The sequence below is a fragment of the Camelus dromedarius genome, chromosome 1, assembly GCF_036321535.1.
Source record: "Camelus dromedarius isolate mCamDro1 chromosome 1, mCamDro1.pat, whole genome shotgun sequence".
Lineage (NCBI taxonomy): Eukaryota > Metazoa > Chordata > Mammalia > Artiodactyla > Camelidae > Camelus > Camelus dromedarius.
Genome location: NC_087436.1, coordinates 22,876,127 through 22,891,138, shown reverse-complemented (window position 1 = coordinate 22,891,138; position 15,012 = coordinate 22,876,127). Strand labels below are relative to the sequence as shown.

Below are 15,012 nucleotides of genomic sequence, written 5' to 3'. Positions count from 1 at the left end.
AAACTGATCCAACATAGCACACGGTCAACACAAGCACGTGATTTTACTGCACTCGTTCTGTTTCTGACATTTTCCAGCCGCAGATGGTAACTCGGGAGCCACCTGACTGAGGGTAGCACACAAGGGTGCACCCTAGGGACATGGACATATTTTTATGATAAGCTTTTAAGCAAATCCACAGAAGGTGTATAAACAAAACCACAGTTTAGTCTCTTTCCAAGGCCTTTCTCTACCAATACTGTTAACTACATCAGTACTGTTAACAAGTAGAAAAAGTACTGGTTAGGATTTCACTGCTTAGTTGACTCTTCTTAAAAAAAAAAAAAACAAACCAAATAAACAAAAAACCTAGAATGAGCAAAAGACGTAAAATGTAAGAAATCAGAAGGAAAGCAAGAACCTGTACACCAGATAACTGCTCCCTGCCCCTTTCTTTTCCTAAAGGCCACGAACACGTCAACCTTTCAGCACACACACTCAGCCAGATAGCCACCATCCGCCTTCCCTGACCATGCCAGGGAGCAGTTGGAGGCCTGCTGTTTCCCTATTAACAGAGAAGAGGATGATGTCACATTCACCCCGTCACTGGGAAATTCCTACCTAAGTGGTGGTGTTTACAGATGCGATCCAGAAACCTCTCTACAGCAGCCGGGCTCAGCTGGACCTCAGCCCAGTGGCTGCAAGCATAGGTGAGTCTGCTGCTAATTTGTGAGGGAGGAAGGGCCTTTTAACTGCTGAATTTACAAAGCCATGTTGGGGAAATATATCTCAGATCATGGAGTGAACCGTACACTGTTTACCAAGCAGTGGTCTTCAGTAAATAACAGAATAATAATGGTAGAACTAAAAACTGCAGATAATTAGAGTGTGGTTCTAGTGTTACGACAGTGCTTCCTTGCAAGGTATTACTAAAACATAGCCTGGAAAGAGTAGGGGTCCAGTTTCCAGCCCACAAGCTCTTTCTTCTTGTCCTCGATCCTCTGTCATAGACTCATTCACTCCCATTTCTCAGACGCTCCCAGAATGAAGATACCAATGACAGAATCTTCATCTCGCCGTCCTCTGGGGTTTGGAGATTAAAGCATAGTCTTCCTCCTTGACTCTGGGCTCCACCAACAGTACTCACATTGCTCTAGAGATTCTGGATCCCATCTGCCCGTTTGCAAGACATGAAATCGCTGGAGACCCTTCTCCAGGGTGAACACACAGCCATCTGTCTCTGCTAAAAACTGTGAACACCTCTGCACCGTCGAGGGAGAGTGGAAGAGAGTCTCCTGGCTTTAGTTCAGGAAAGACTAGCTTCCAAGTTGTGAAGGCATCCCCTTTACCTAGAAGCCCTTACGTGCGAGCTTCTATTACCAAACATCTCGGCGGCGGCAGGGACCGGCCGGCTCCGTAGCTGCTGGGTACAGGGCAGGTTACACAGGGTCATAAGGCTTGACACTGGGGACACTTCTGTAGAGGAAAACCTGGTGGACCACTGGGACATTGTTGAAGACCTTAGCGTCTAAATCCATTGTGACCTTTCACACACACACGTGGATATGTAACAAAATACAAGTTTTGCAAAATAATAGCTATCTGTATGAGACGCAGGGAACTGTAATAGTGTCCTCTCCAGTTTCACTTTTAGGAGCGCAGTATCACCTCCCAAACGCAGTTTTTTTGAATTGCAATTAGAAAAACAATATAAAAGGTTCATGAGACAGGTGGAAATATAATTAAATTGATCTGTTTATAGGAAATCTCAGAAGCACTAGTGTGGAGGTTTGCGAAATCAAGCTCTGTTCCCTGAGGTACTAGAATGATTCCCTTTGTACAAAATTCCAAAAAACAAAAGTCTGGGCATGTCCACTGAATTTTTATGAAAGAGTAAGTCAGTAAGACTGCAGGGTGAAAAAGTAATGTTTTACTTCAGTTCTGAACAAACCCAGAATAATTTAATGAGGTTACACCGCAATAGGGAAACACTTGATGAAGATGGTGTGTTTGGATCCAGGGTTTTAAAGGGAAGAAGAGGTAAGGAGGTTTGGGGGCACAAGAGGACAGGAGCGAAGGTCAAATGTTCTTGGTTTGTGCACATCACCTAATTGGCTCACTCCTGAATCCAGTGGAGAACGTTGGCAGCTGCTGCTTGGAGCACAAAGAGAACAAAGACTCTAGCAATTCAAGTCAGAGGTCACCAGCAAAGAGCCAAAAAGACATCTGTTCATCCTTATTACACGGGTTCCAAGAATAACCACAGGAGCCTTCTTCCCAACGGCTTACACCAACATCATCACCCAGTAAAATAAATTCTCAGTGCAGAAACCTCGGTCTTCTCTCTGTGTTGAATCATCTCCAATAAAGCTAACAGCAGTGGGAGCTGAGTAGCAATTCGGCAGCAGAAGAGCTATGAAATGTTGCTATTCTTAAAGCAGGGGGAAAATTGTTCATTAAAATATTACAAGTTTCCAATGACTAGATTTTGCCTTTAGATTTCTTTATCCTTTAGGAATGGTGCATTCAAGCTTGTGCAAAACATGGCTTCCACCTCTCTGAAGTCTCCAACAAATGACACCCTGCCTAATAACTTGGTGATTCCACTCTGTGCCCCAAATCCAAATTGGCTGCAGACACAAGAAGAGCCCAAACTGTCAAACTCTTTTTGCAAAAACAAAAACAAAAGAAAAAAAAAGTACGGTTGCTGAAATGCCAGTCTTTGCAATGGCATAGACAATGGTCATTCAGATGATGAAGATTCTAAAGTATGAGTTTATATCTTTGTGAGTTTGAAAAGAATGTCTAAGTTGAAATCATCCTAGTGGGACCTAAGTAGAAACTTGGGCACTTTCAATATCATCAGAGTGACCTATTTTCTTCCTCCCTCCCTCTCCCCCTCTCTCTCAAACACACACACACACACACACACACACACACAAACACCCCTACACCTCTATACTCCAGACATTATTTATCTCCATCATGATTTGGCATCCAAATACTAATATGATGGTTGTGCACTGCCCTCGTTTTTATAATCCCAGCCCTGTACACCTATGGTACAGAAGTTAAATTTAGAGTCTCCTGAATTCTATAGAGTCTATACAACCCAACCACTAGGAATTTCTTTCTGGAGATTTGGAGATTTAAATGCCAGGATTAGAAACGGCAGTACCAAATCCATACCCATAAACACGGAAAGGCTTCTGGTCATGGTTTTGTGAATTAAAGGATTTCTCTAGATTGGACTATTTACCTAATATTGCGATTTGCTGTTGGGTGACTCTAGAGAAAACTCCCAAATTCAGAGCCAGACTGCTAACTGGATGGGACTTTTGACATCATCTAGTCCAAGTGCGTCATAGCACATCAAATCCAACAGCTGCAGCCTTTTGACCTCTTAGCAACATCTGGCATCATGTGTCTCTTGACTGAAATTCCCTCATTTCTAGGTTTCCCCAGTTTTAGTTATCTTGGCTTTCTTCTAATCAAAAACGCTCCTTTCCACTACCAACTCCCCAAATGCTGCACTGCTTGCCCTCTGTTCTGTGTGCTCACCGGACTCCTCCTTGGTGTGGGTCTCATCCACCCTCACAGATTCAACCCTCGGGATTACGTTAGTGGAGCCAACAGCTATGTGTCCAGCCTCCAGGATCTCAAGCACAACATGCCCAATCCTGAATCCACACTTTCCTTCCTTCCAAACCTCTTCTTCTTGTTGTTCTCCTTTTTTTAATGTCACTCATCCATTCACCCACCCCAAAATGTCATTTTTTTCAGTCCACCCTCTTTTTGACATCAGTTTCTGGAAATTGTTTCTGAAATCTGTATTGTTATCAGCTTCATAATTATCATTCTCTAAAACCAATTTCTCCTGCATACATTCCTCATTACAGCTAGGACAATGACTTTCTCAAATAGAGCTCTGACAATGTTTGCTTAAAAACCTATCAATCACTACCGGAAAATGCCCAACTTCCTTCACACCCTTCTCATCTCAAACAATTTTCTAGTCTCGTCTCACCATACGACCCATGTACTCATCACTCAGGCCCACTCGCCTTCTCTCAGGAACCAAATATATGGTCTCCTCTGCTTAAAGTACTCCCAACTTCTACTTTGTCCACAACTCTGATTACTTCAAAATGTCACAATGGAATATGTATATATTTATGCACACACAATGGAATACAGCTAGCCATAAAAAAGAATGAAATAATGCCATTTGCAGCAACATGGATGGACCTAGAGATTATCATACTGAGTGAAGTAAGTCAGATTGAGAAAAACAAATATCATGGAATATCATTTATATATGGACTCTAAAAAAATGAGACAAGAGAACTTATTTACAAAACAGAAACAGACTCACAAACATAGAAAACAAACATGGTTACCAAAGCGGAAGAGAGGGGGATAAATTAGGAGTTTGGTGTTAGCAGATATACACTACTATATATAAAGCAGATAAACAACAAGGTTCTAATGTATAGCACAGGAAACTATATTCAATATTTTGTAATAACCTGTAATGAAAAAGAATGTGAAAACAAACATATATGTATAACTGAGTCACTTTGCTTTACACCAGAAACTAACACAGCACTGTAAACCAGCTATACATCAATAAAAATAAAATACCACCTCCTCTATAAAGCCTTCTTCAAGTCTCCAGGCACACTTAACCACTCCCGGGGGTTCCTGTAGTACTTTGTTCACACTAACAATAGCACACATGGACTATACCCTTCTTGTCTGTTACATGGTAACCTGCTTTAGGGGGAAAAATAGTATCTTACTTTGTATAGCTAGGATTTAGTACACCCATCCACATAATGATATGACAGGCAAGCACAACACCTGACTCACAGTAAAGTCTTGACAAATGTTAGTTTCCTTTTGCACATAATGATGCTCGGGTGACAATGATGCATGCGAGTGGTTGTGAAGTGTGCTACATCATCTGACCGTGGTCCCACGCCATATGGACTCCATGAAACGGGGATTTTACCTGTATGGTGTACTACCCTCTTTTCCATATGAGTAGAATTTCCAAGAAAACTAGGGAAAAAAAATCAAACCATGTTAACTAGCTATTAATTCATCCATTCAGATGGGAGCTAGAAATATTTATTTTTTTTCTTTTGTTGAATTGTTAAAATGTCATTACACTGGACTGAAGCCCAGGTAGAAAGTTGGCCAGTTTTGTTTTGTCAGACCTCCTGGTTGTCTTCCGGCACATCCCAGCATGTCAACACCATCTTCTATTACCATCAGCAGGGTTCACACTGCGTTAACTTGCTCCAGCTCTCTCACCCCTTTCCTAATCTCTGAAGCTCTCCTCTCACAGGGATGTTGCTGCAGTTCCCTCTTTAGCCTATCATTCAGGGAGGAACACTGTGAAACACTCTTTCCAAATATAGCTCCCATCTCTGCTGTGCTCTTGGCTGGCACCCACTTCCAACCTGAGAAGTACATTTGCTTACACCTGTTGGGGTAGACCAGACTTTGTCGCTCCTCCAACTGGGTTCATTCTTACCTACATACCTTTGTTGGTACCAGTATGCTTTTATATTGTTTTCTTTACATATTTTTCTAGTTTAATACTGTATTCTATTTCAATAACATGATTTCAATAAATCCCATGTCTCTCCAGCTACACAGGGGTTCTTTGATTATGTACTGGTGCATTATCAACATTTGACAGTCATATTTAATAATAATTTCTTTAACACTTGCCCTGTGCCTGGTTCTACACTAAATGCTTTACATGCATTCTTATTAACTCAACAAACTTATAGCAACAAGATGATGAAGAATCTTGGGCTGAAAATGCCAGTAGCGCCATGATTGAGAATTCTGATTCAGAGGAAGTAGTCCTTCAATCTTGCACAGATAACATCCCTCCCAACCACACTCATCACCTGCTGTGTGTGTGGTCTCCAGCAAGACACTGAACTCTTGGGGCTTCGTGATTTTCACTGATAAAATGATTAACTCATACTTTTTATCAATAAAATAGACTTGATCCGTAAAATCTTTCCTTTCAAAAAAGTTCTGTTTTTATTTTGTGGTTAATTTTAAAACAAAATAACATCTTGGTAATTTTGATAATACAGAGAAAAACTAATGATAAATCCATTGGCCTCTAGGCAGACGTAAGCTCACATTGTGAGGCCCCTTTTGGCCTGCTTGTCTGGAGAGATTCGCACAGCTGGTAAAACAGTGTATGTATATGAAGAAAAAAGTTTTAAGGAATACTTACCAATAAGAACCTTACAAGTGAAGATACTACGATTTACATGAAAATAAGCAACAAAAGGGAACACTAAATACAGACGGATGACCGAGCGTGAGAAATCACAAACGCAATTAAAGAAAATCTTATTTAAAATCAAGGATGTAGCAATTTAATGAGCAAGCAAAACTGCTCTGGGATTATGGAAATCAGGCATCATCCAAGTCTAATTAAAATTCTGAACTATATACTATATATGTATATACACACATTCAAAAAAAAAATCCCCAAGACAGTAACAGAGTCATTCTTTGATTTTTGATCTTAAGATGTTTTTCAGGTAAATGGGATTTGATATTGGTTTGCAAATATTCCCATAATAATTACGAATTTAGGCAAATCAAAATAGGGTAAATGTAAAGGAAAAGATTTATTTATAGAACTCAAAACAACATTTAGTGGTAGAAATTTGCATAGACCCTTTTACTTCAGTAACATTATAACAGGAGCCTAACTCAATTCTCTAAGAACATTAGCATTTTTAACTAATGGGGAACACATCCCTTTGAGAGCTATAACTGCTCTTTAAGCCAAAATATACAGACAGGACTATAGTAGAACCAAAGACATTACCATATCCACAGAGGGAAGGTTTGACTTGTGGATTAAACCCACAGCAGTTTGTACTTTATACGTCAGTAAGAAATATTTCTCAAGCAACAAAAGAATTGCATTGCTGTAAATACGCACTTTAAGAACAATAGCAAATTACTGTTACCTAATTTTTATGGGAAACAATGTTTCCAGACAAATTACCTTTAAAGAAGTTTCTTTTTGTTCCCCCTTCATAAAACAATACATTGAAGCATAAAAATTAGTACAAAGTCAAAGAAATTCTACATGCCTCTCAATATAACTAAAACGTATACAGATCTGAACTGAAATACCAGCTTTGCTTTTTTGTTCATCTGTGACTCTGGGCAAGTTTCCAACTCCCGGGGTGTGTGAAAGGAGTGAAGTGAGAGAGACACCCAGTGCAGTGCCCGGAGCCGTGTGTCTTCAGAACGCGTGCTGATTCTCTTCCTTCTAATATTTATTCAACCCAGCAAAGGTTCGCTGAGCTCCTCTAATGAATGAGGTGATGAATTTAACATAGAAAGCCTAGAACCAGAAGAATTGGTTTACAGAAAGGATGTCTTAGCTTATTCAAAAAAGGAGAGCATTTTCCTCAGTGGTCTACCCTGGGAAGAAAAGGCAGGGCTCAGTGACTGTTCAGAACGGCCCGTGTGCCCCTCACACAGTGGCTGCTGACAGACTCCCCAGCTACCACCCCGTCATCTCCCTTGAAACTCTTTTGTCAGAGCTCCACAGGCCCAGGTCCCTGGGGACCTGGTGTCAGGACTGCTGTCTGACCCTAAGCTCATGAATACCAAGGCACAGTCTGGGTCTGTCCATCACTGAGTAGCCAGACACCACGACACCGGCAGGTGGAGAGGGTCAGGTCCCAACCACTAGCATTTGAACCCTGCTGCTCTGTGACCTTAGTACAGGGACAGGCAAGTTTAGGATGATCCCAGCTTCCTCAGATCTCAGGTTGTTCTCGGCCTGCAGCATGTGAGATAACAGCAAACACGGTACACTGATGGATGGCTTGCTACTTGGTGCTGAGGTAATCATACTTAAACTGCCTGCTAGCCACGGAAGGGCAGTGTCTGCTTCGCCAGAAATGCCCATTCCTCTGAAACAGATGGATGGAATCTGGGCTGAAACTCACCCAGAAGCACAGGACAGTGGAATCAATGCTCCAGGACAATGACTGGAACCATGCCCCCCACCACCCCGCCCCGGATAGTGTGTCAACCTTCGGGACAACACATCGCTTAGCAACATGGTGCTTACCAAATAGGCCTGAATAATGGCCTATTTCAGAACTACTGTTCCTTTAAAAAAAAATGCCCTATTTCAAGTACCAAAATTAATCAAGGGCCAAAGTGTAAGCTGTTTTTCTGTTTTCTTATTTAAATTATTCTGGCGGTAAATGTGATAAACTGCAAACAGGAAACACAGCAGAATATATTTGCATGAGTCAATGAACCACAATTATTTTAACGCAACAGTGACAGCATGCCCTGTTCCAATATCTTAACCTACTCACAAATTTCCCTTTAATGTCAAAATATCACTTCTTCTGGCATGCACAAACTGTACTGTAGTGATTATGGGCCACCTTTTCAAAGGCTAAATATAAAACTAGCAAGCAGGCTCATGGTTGTGCTATGGTTCAAAATGAATTCTAATTAGCTTCACTGAAAAAAATGGCTTTTTCTCTTCTTACGTACAACGTAATGTATTTTTCACATGATGACTAAGTTAATGAAACACAGTCTTTTTATGAGTAATAAGCTAAGATATACTTAATATAGTATCTCAATAGAAAAGCACATTGATTACTTTCAGACAGCAGCAAGCCAAATTACAAGAGTCACTTAGTTTTACCAAAGAGAATAAGACTTCCTAATTTAGAAGACTCGAGTTTTAATTAGATGAATGGCTTTTCAAGACGGTGACAAAGGTCAAGAGGATAAAAGAGACTAATGACTTTTTAATCCGCAGACCTTGGATTGTAATAATGCATCACTTTGTGCTTTTTTTCTGAGCACGGCTCTGTGAGACGGACACAGACCTCCCCTGCACAGGTTTAGTGTTCACAAGGCGAGCCTCACGGGTGCTGATTATCTCCTTTGAACACTTGGTCTAAATGCCAGGTACCTTCCACCAGGTGTATGGCATCAAGATGGCCATGAGGAAGCAGAGCGATTAGCTAATCTTACTACAGACAGGGAATCATTCAAGATGCCGGTGCCAGATCCCAACTTGAGGGGCTGGGCTCACACAACAGCTTCCCTCAGGAAGTTCGGTGTAGCAGGAGAGACAGCCAGGTAAGGAATTCCTCTCAATGAAGTTTTTAATTCCTCAAGTTAAATCTTGCCTTCAACATAAGGCAAATAAAGAGTAGGGAATTCAAAGTTGTTACTTCATCCCATATGTGAGCAATGCACCTGAGAACTGTGGATGGGTTCGTGGTCTACCATTTACTTATCCACCCATATTCTCAATAAATATTTACTGGACACCTTTTACTTGCCAGGCTCTGGGAATATAGCCGTTGACAAGACAAGAACCTTGCTTGCCCTTGTGCAGCTTATATTTTATAGGGGTGACAGACAGTCATCAAGTAAAAGAATGAAAGAAATAATATAAAAATTTCAAATAGTGAGAGAGCTATGAAGAAAAAGAAGGGAGAACAAGGGAAGAGAAAATGGGCAGCAGATGAAGTTTTTTAACAAGGCCAGAAAAGCTCAGAGGAAAGGGCAACTAAGCAGATCAGGAATACTATGGAGGGGTGAGCCAGGTAAATATCACAGGAAACCAGCAAAAACTGACGCTGGTGACGGGTAACTCTCCCTGCTCACGTGAGTAATAAAACTCCATGTTTTTTTTTATTGAAGTATATTTTATTTACAATGTTGTGTTAGTTTCTGGTGTGCAGCATAGTGATTCAGTTATACATATACATATATATTCTTTTTCATATTCTTTTGCATCATAGGTTATTACAAGATATTGAATGTTTCCTGTGCTATACAGTAGGACCTTATTGTTTATCTATTTTATATATGGTAGTGTGTATCTGCTAATCCAAAACTCTTAGTTTATCCCCCTACTCCCCCCCAACCTGTAATCTTAAATGTGTTGTCTACATCTGTGTCTTTCTGTTCTGTAATTACTCTTTGCCGGAAGATATTTCCCTCAGCGTACAGGGGGTAAAAGAGCATACCGAATCTTAAAAAAAAAAAGGTGGTTCAATAAAAGAGAAATAAATGCCTACCCAGATATTCTGGTTTGGGAGTCATTTTCACATACTGCAGAAGCATAAAGAGATGTCTGCTGTGTGAACAGTAATTCTATCCAAAAAACTGGGGGGAAAAGCGTGCCACAGCCCTGAGGTAGCAGCAGGTTGGGCGTATCTGAGGACTGGCGAGGAGACAAGAGGGATGGAGAGCGGTGAGAAGAAGCCTGTTTGGGAAAAAATGTGGACAAGAGGCAGGGACCAAATCAGGTCAGACCCAGGGGGTGACAGCAAGAATCCTGACTCAGTTCTGAGCATGATACGAAGGCCCTGGAGGATTTAAGCAGGGGAGTAATGTCCTTTGATTTTTCAAAAGTTCCTTCTGTCTGCTGTCTGGGGAACAGGTTGCAGGGCGGGCATGGGAGCTGGTCACCAGCAGGAGGTGACAGCAGCCATCCAGGCTGAGAAGATGATGGCTGGGCTATTATCAGTGGGTGATAATAAAGGTGGTAAGATGTCATCCGGTTCTGAATCGTGTTTCTCTTGACCATAATTAGAGGTAACATGTATTCAACATTCAGAGCTGCGCCTTTGCTGCAGTCTGGAGTGTAAGAGTTCACAGCAGCTCTGATGGGGCCACGTGAGGCTCGTTTCACAGGTGAAGGCTTGGGTTAACTGCTGGGTCCTGGAGCTTCCAGGCCCTCTCCGCCCAGCAGGACCCAAGTCTTGGAGGCTCCTTCACCACTGTAGTCACATTGTAGAATGGTGGAGTCTCACTCTCCTGACTGAATGACTTCAAACTCCTATCTCTAGCCTGATGTTGCCTTATGTCTCCCTGGCAAGTGACTCTACCAGTGTTCAGACCCAGGTCAATTGTGTACCAGAATCATCTTGTCCACCACCACCCTATACTGCCCCCCAAACTGGGTAATGACCACCATGATGAGCAAAATGGGGTCCTCCCTACTTGATAAAACTATCATGGGATTGCTACCTCTTATGCCAGAGGTCTGCAGTTGAGATAACGAACATTTAGCACATCAGTGAAATTCTGCCCAACTCAGTCAAAATGTCTAATCATTTCTGACTCATTATTGTACTCCTTGACTATTTTCCAGAAGTTTGCATGCTTTCCTCCACTTGCAGTGTTTGCCATTTGTTTGTCTTCTCACTAGTTTCCAAAGTCTGGTGCTTCTCAGTGAGTCACTCCTAATTTGTGTCCTGAGGTACTACTTAACTGTACAGACCATCGTTTTCATCATTACAATTAATAAATTTAAAAGTCATTTTTTTTTCATGTAGGATTTTGACATCATCAAAGGAAAAAACACTATTTCTTTCAGTAATTAATAAAGAACAGTGGGATGGCACAGCAGAGGAAGACTTAAGACTCACCCCATGTGGTGGCTGTCAACCCCGGCCGCACATCAGAATCATGTGGAGAGTCCCGTCCCTCCACCACACACATTACATCAGAATCTCTAAGGGTGGGACCTGGGCATCTGACATCTTTCAACTCCCGGGGCTTTTCTAATGGGCGGCCAGGACGGAGAATCACTGATCGAAACTAAGTTCCCCTCCAGGAACCTCCTGCTCATCATTTTCAAGTGAAAGAAAATGAGCCCCAGAGAGGGGAAGTGACTTACCAACGGTAAAGCCAATTTGAGGCAGACTCACAAATGAAACCCAAGTTTCCTAATTCCCTGTTCAATGTGCACTTACTGTCCCCAAGACACAAACGACTGTCAGGGAAACAATGGGGGTTTCACCAGCTGTGAGCCTGGTGATTCTGTCACTGAGGCTTTATTCCCCTTTTTGATTCTCCATCTTCAGTGTCTTGCCCCGGCTGCCAAACTAGTCTAGCTTGGAGCAAAGGGATGCAGAAAGCCAGTCCTAGGTCCCCACAGCAGCACCATCGGCTGAAAGATGCTCTCTGTTCCTCACAGGAGAGCTAGGGGGAGGGGATAGCTCATGTGGTAGAGTGCATGCTTAGCATGCACGAGGTCCTGGGTTCAATCCCCAGTACCTCCTCCAAAAAACAAATAAATAAGTAAACCTAATTACCTCCCCGCTAAAAAAGAAAAAGCAAGCAAAGGAGAGCCAAACTAGGGAGTGACATATATCGGGGTGACATCACTAAATGGACTTCTAAAAAAAAAATCTGCTCTACAGCTTCACGTGAATAGCCTTTGACTTACTAGTGCCATACTCAGGAACTTGATCTGGGAAAGGAATCATGGATATGCACCCATTTTTCGTACATAAGGGTGTTTATAGCAGTACTGTTTATGTAGGGGAAAAGTGGAATCATACAAACATCAAGGATGTTTCAACATGTGCCTATAAATTTAAGAAAGCTACAAAAACCTATGTAATACATTCCCAGTCTGGTAAAAGTAAACATGTATCCGCAGAATGAAAAAAAAAAAATACAAGAGTTGAGTGAGTGAGTGAGTGAGTTGTTGATGGTTATCTTCCTCTCCTTTTAAATATTTAGTATTTTCAAAATTTTCTCTGAGGCATATGTCTTTCATTTTAAAACATACACACATACACACACACACATATATATATTAAAACTGTGGGACAATAAACATATGGGTAAAATTGTGTTTGGTCACAATTCTTTTTGATACCCTGTGTCCTCCTGTTTGTCATGAGTATGTCTTTTTTCTCCTGAGATGAAGGGTGTGAACCAGGCACCCACTTCATGCCACATCCTACAGGATGACTCAATTACCTTAATGGGAGACTCAAATTAGAAGCTCCCTGACCTCATTTACATAAGTCAAAAGCTAAGAACAAATTTTTTAGTGTCATGGAATATTTTTTCATGAAATCAGAGGCTAACATATTAACATAATCCATCTTTCCAGCCTTATTTAACAGATCTTAACAAGATATGCTGAGCACTTCCCATGCAACAGGGACCAATCTAGGCTTTGGGAACTTTACTATGAACAAAAAATGTCTAAAAGCACTGCTTCTTGTGGTGCTTACATTCTGGTGGGAGGAGACACACTAAGCTTGAGTGAAATGAAGCAGTTAGAGGGTCAGGGTGTGCTGGGGATGGGAAGGGGGAGGGGTGCTGCCAAAGAGAGTAACTAGGGAGTGCCTCAGTGATGAAGTCACAGAGAGGGGACCCTGGAGAGGCAGCCAGTCTAGGGGTATCTGGAGGAAGAACATTCCAAGTGCCTTGAGAAATAAAGGAGAAAACGACTTTTCTCTTCCACTACTTTTGGGTCATTTGGAATGCAGCATAGTAGGTTCTTGGCTACAGAAGGACCCCATGAATATCTTCTTTGGAAAGTTAGGACTGGGAAAAATAAATATTTATGGAAAAAAGGTATCTGTATATGTACATAGACAATACCTCTGAAAAACTTCAAATCTTTGCCTTTTCAGTAGTTCTTATGTGGACTGTGTGTGTAAAAAAAAAACATTTATGATGGAGAGACACCAGGTTGAACTGGTTAAGAAAGCAAACATTTCCTGGATCTTACCTAATATACATGCTCATTATATATCTTTGCCTGGAAAGAATATGTCATATATTTAATGCAAAAACACTTTTAACTTAAAAAAAAATCTCTATTATGAAATATATGTTCATAGATTGAATATGGAAAAGCCTAACAATCCAATACATAGTCTTTAATTTTATGACAAGTGATGCTTATTTCTACTGGAAAAGATTTTCTAAATACCAGTATAATTATCGACTAGACAAGATTTTTTAAATGATGCTTGTAGAAATCAATTTATAACCAATGCTTTTGAGGCAGTAAAAGAAATTTAATTTTCCTCTCATACAGGAAAAATAAAAGAATAGATGTAAAGCATACTTATTCTACCATAAGTGAAACTGCCAAAGTTTAAAATAAAAGATTATAGTATACCTATAGACAAGATTTCCACTGAATAGAACCACCATAATTGCAGCTTAGTAGACAATCACTCAAGGCTACCTTATTTTTCTGGGTTTTTATATTACCAACAAAATCCTCAACACCTGAGATAAAACGGAACTCAAATTCTATTCATATTAATTCAAATTTAGCAACTCTCAATTTACATTCAAGCACAAAGAATTCCAGCATCACTTCACTCACTCAGTAGGAAGTAAAGGTCCTTCTTTGAGTATGTACAAGATGAAGAATCTCTTCAGGGGATAAACTGAAGACTTTCAGGGACAATCAAAGTATTAAGTTCTTCATATACCAAGTTTTATGTCCAAAAATGCAACAATACTGGTGAAGGTCTTCCTTTTTAAAAGTAGAGACTGGTTTCCAAACAAATTAACATTACAACAAGCATAATCAGTCCTTTCTGAAAAACTAAAAGAACAGTTACAAAGCCTTAGGTTCTTTCTGAACTTTCCTATATTTCATGGTCATAAAACTCCTTCCTTTCTGAGAAGCCAGGGGATTTTTAAGAACAAAGGCATCAGGAGAGATGAGGATGGAATTCTTACTAAAGATTAGAAGATAAAAGGTAAGATTCCTTCCAAATCCCCAGCTATGTATTTCTACAACCTGAAATGAGTGAACAAACCATACAGTTTCTTGAAATGCCCAGACAATATTAAGTTACACCGCCAATAATGTTATTTAAGATTGATGCTGAATTATGGCTTTTAATAACAGACTCTGGAATTCCTGGCTTATTGGATATCTGTCTGCCAGTAGAGAGACAGGTGAAAAGATACAGTTTAGTGCCCAATAAATAAATAAATACTAAGTGGGGTCAGTGAGACTGTTTTGGCCTGGGAAATTAAGACCAAGCACAAATAATAACTTGTCTATATGCATCTTCAGAGAAAAATGAAAGGTAAACTGAGGCCATTAAGAATATATATATGTTTGCGTATAACTGAAAAATTGTGCTCTACACTGGAATTTAACACAACATTGTAAAACAATTATAAATCAATAAAAAATGT

The 15,012-nt window shown here is 40.6% G+C and overlaps 1 protein-coding gene across 1 annotated transcript in view; it reads right to left on the bottom strand.

The window, feature by feature from the left end:
- Window positions 1-15,012, bottom strand: part of RNF150 (ring finger protein 150) — a 225,044-nt gene that overhangs the window by 201,884 nt on the left and 8,148 nt on the right. The window lies entirely within an intron of this gene.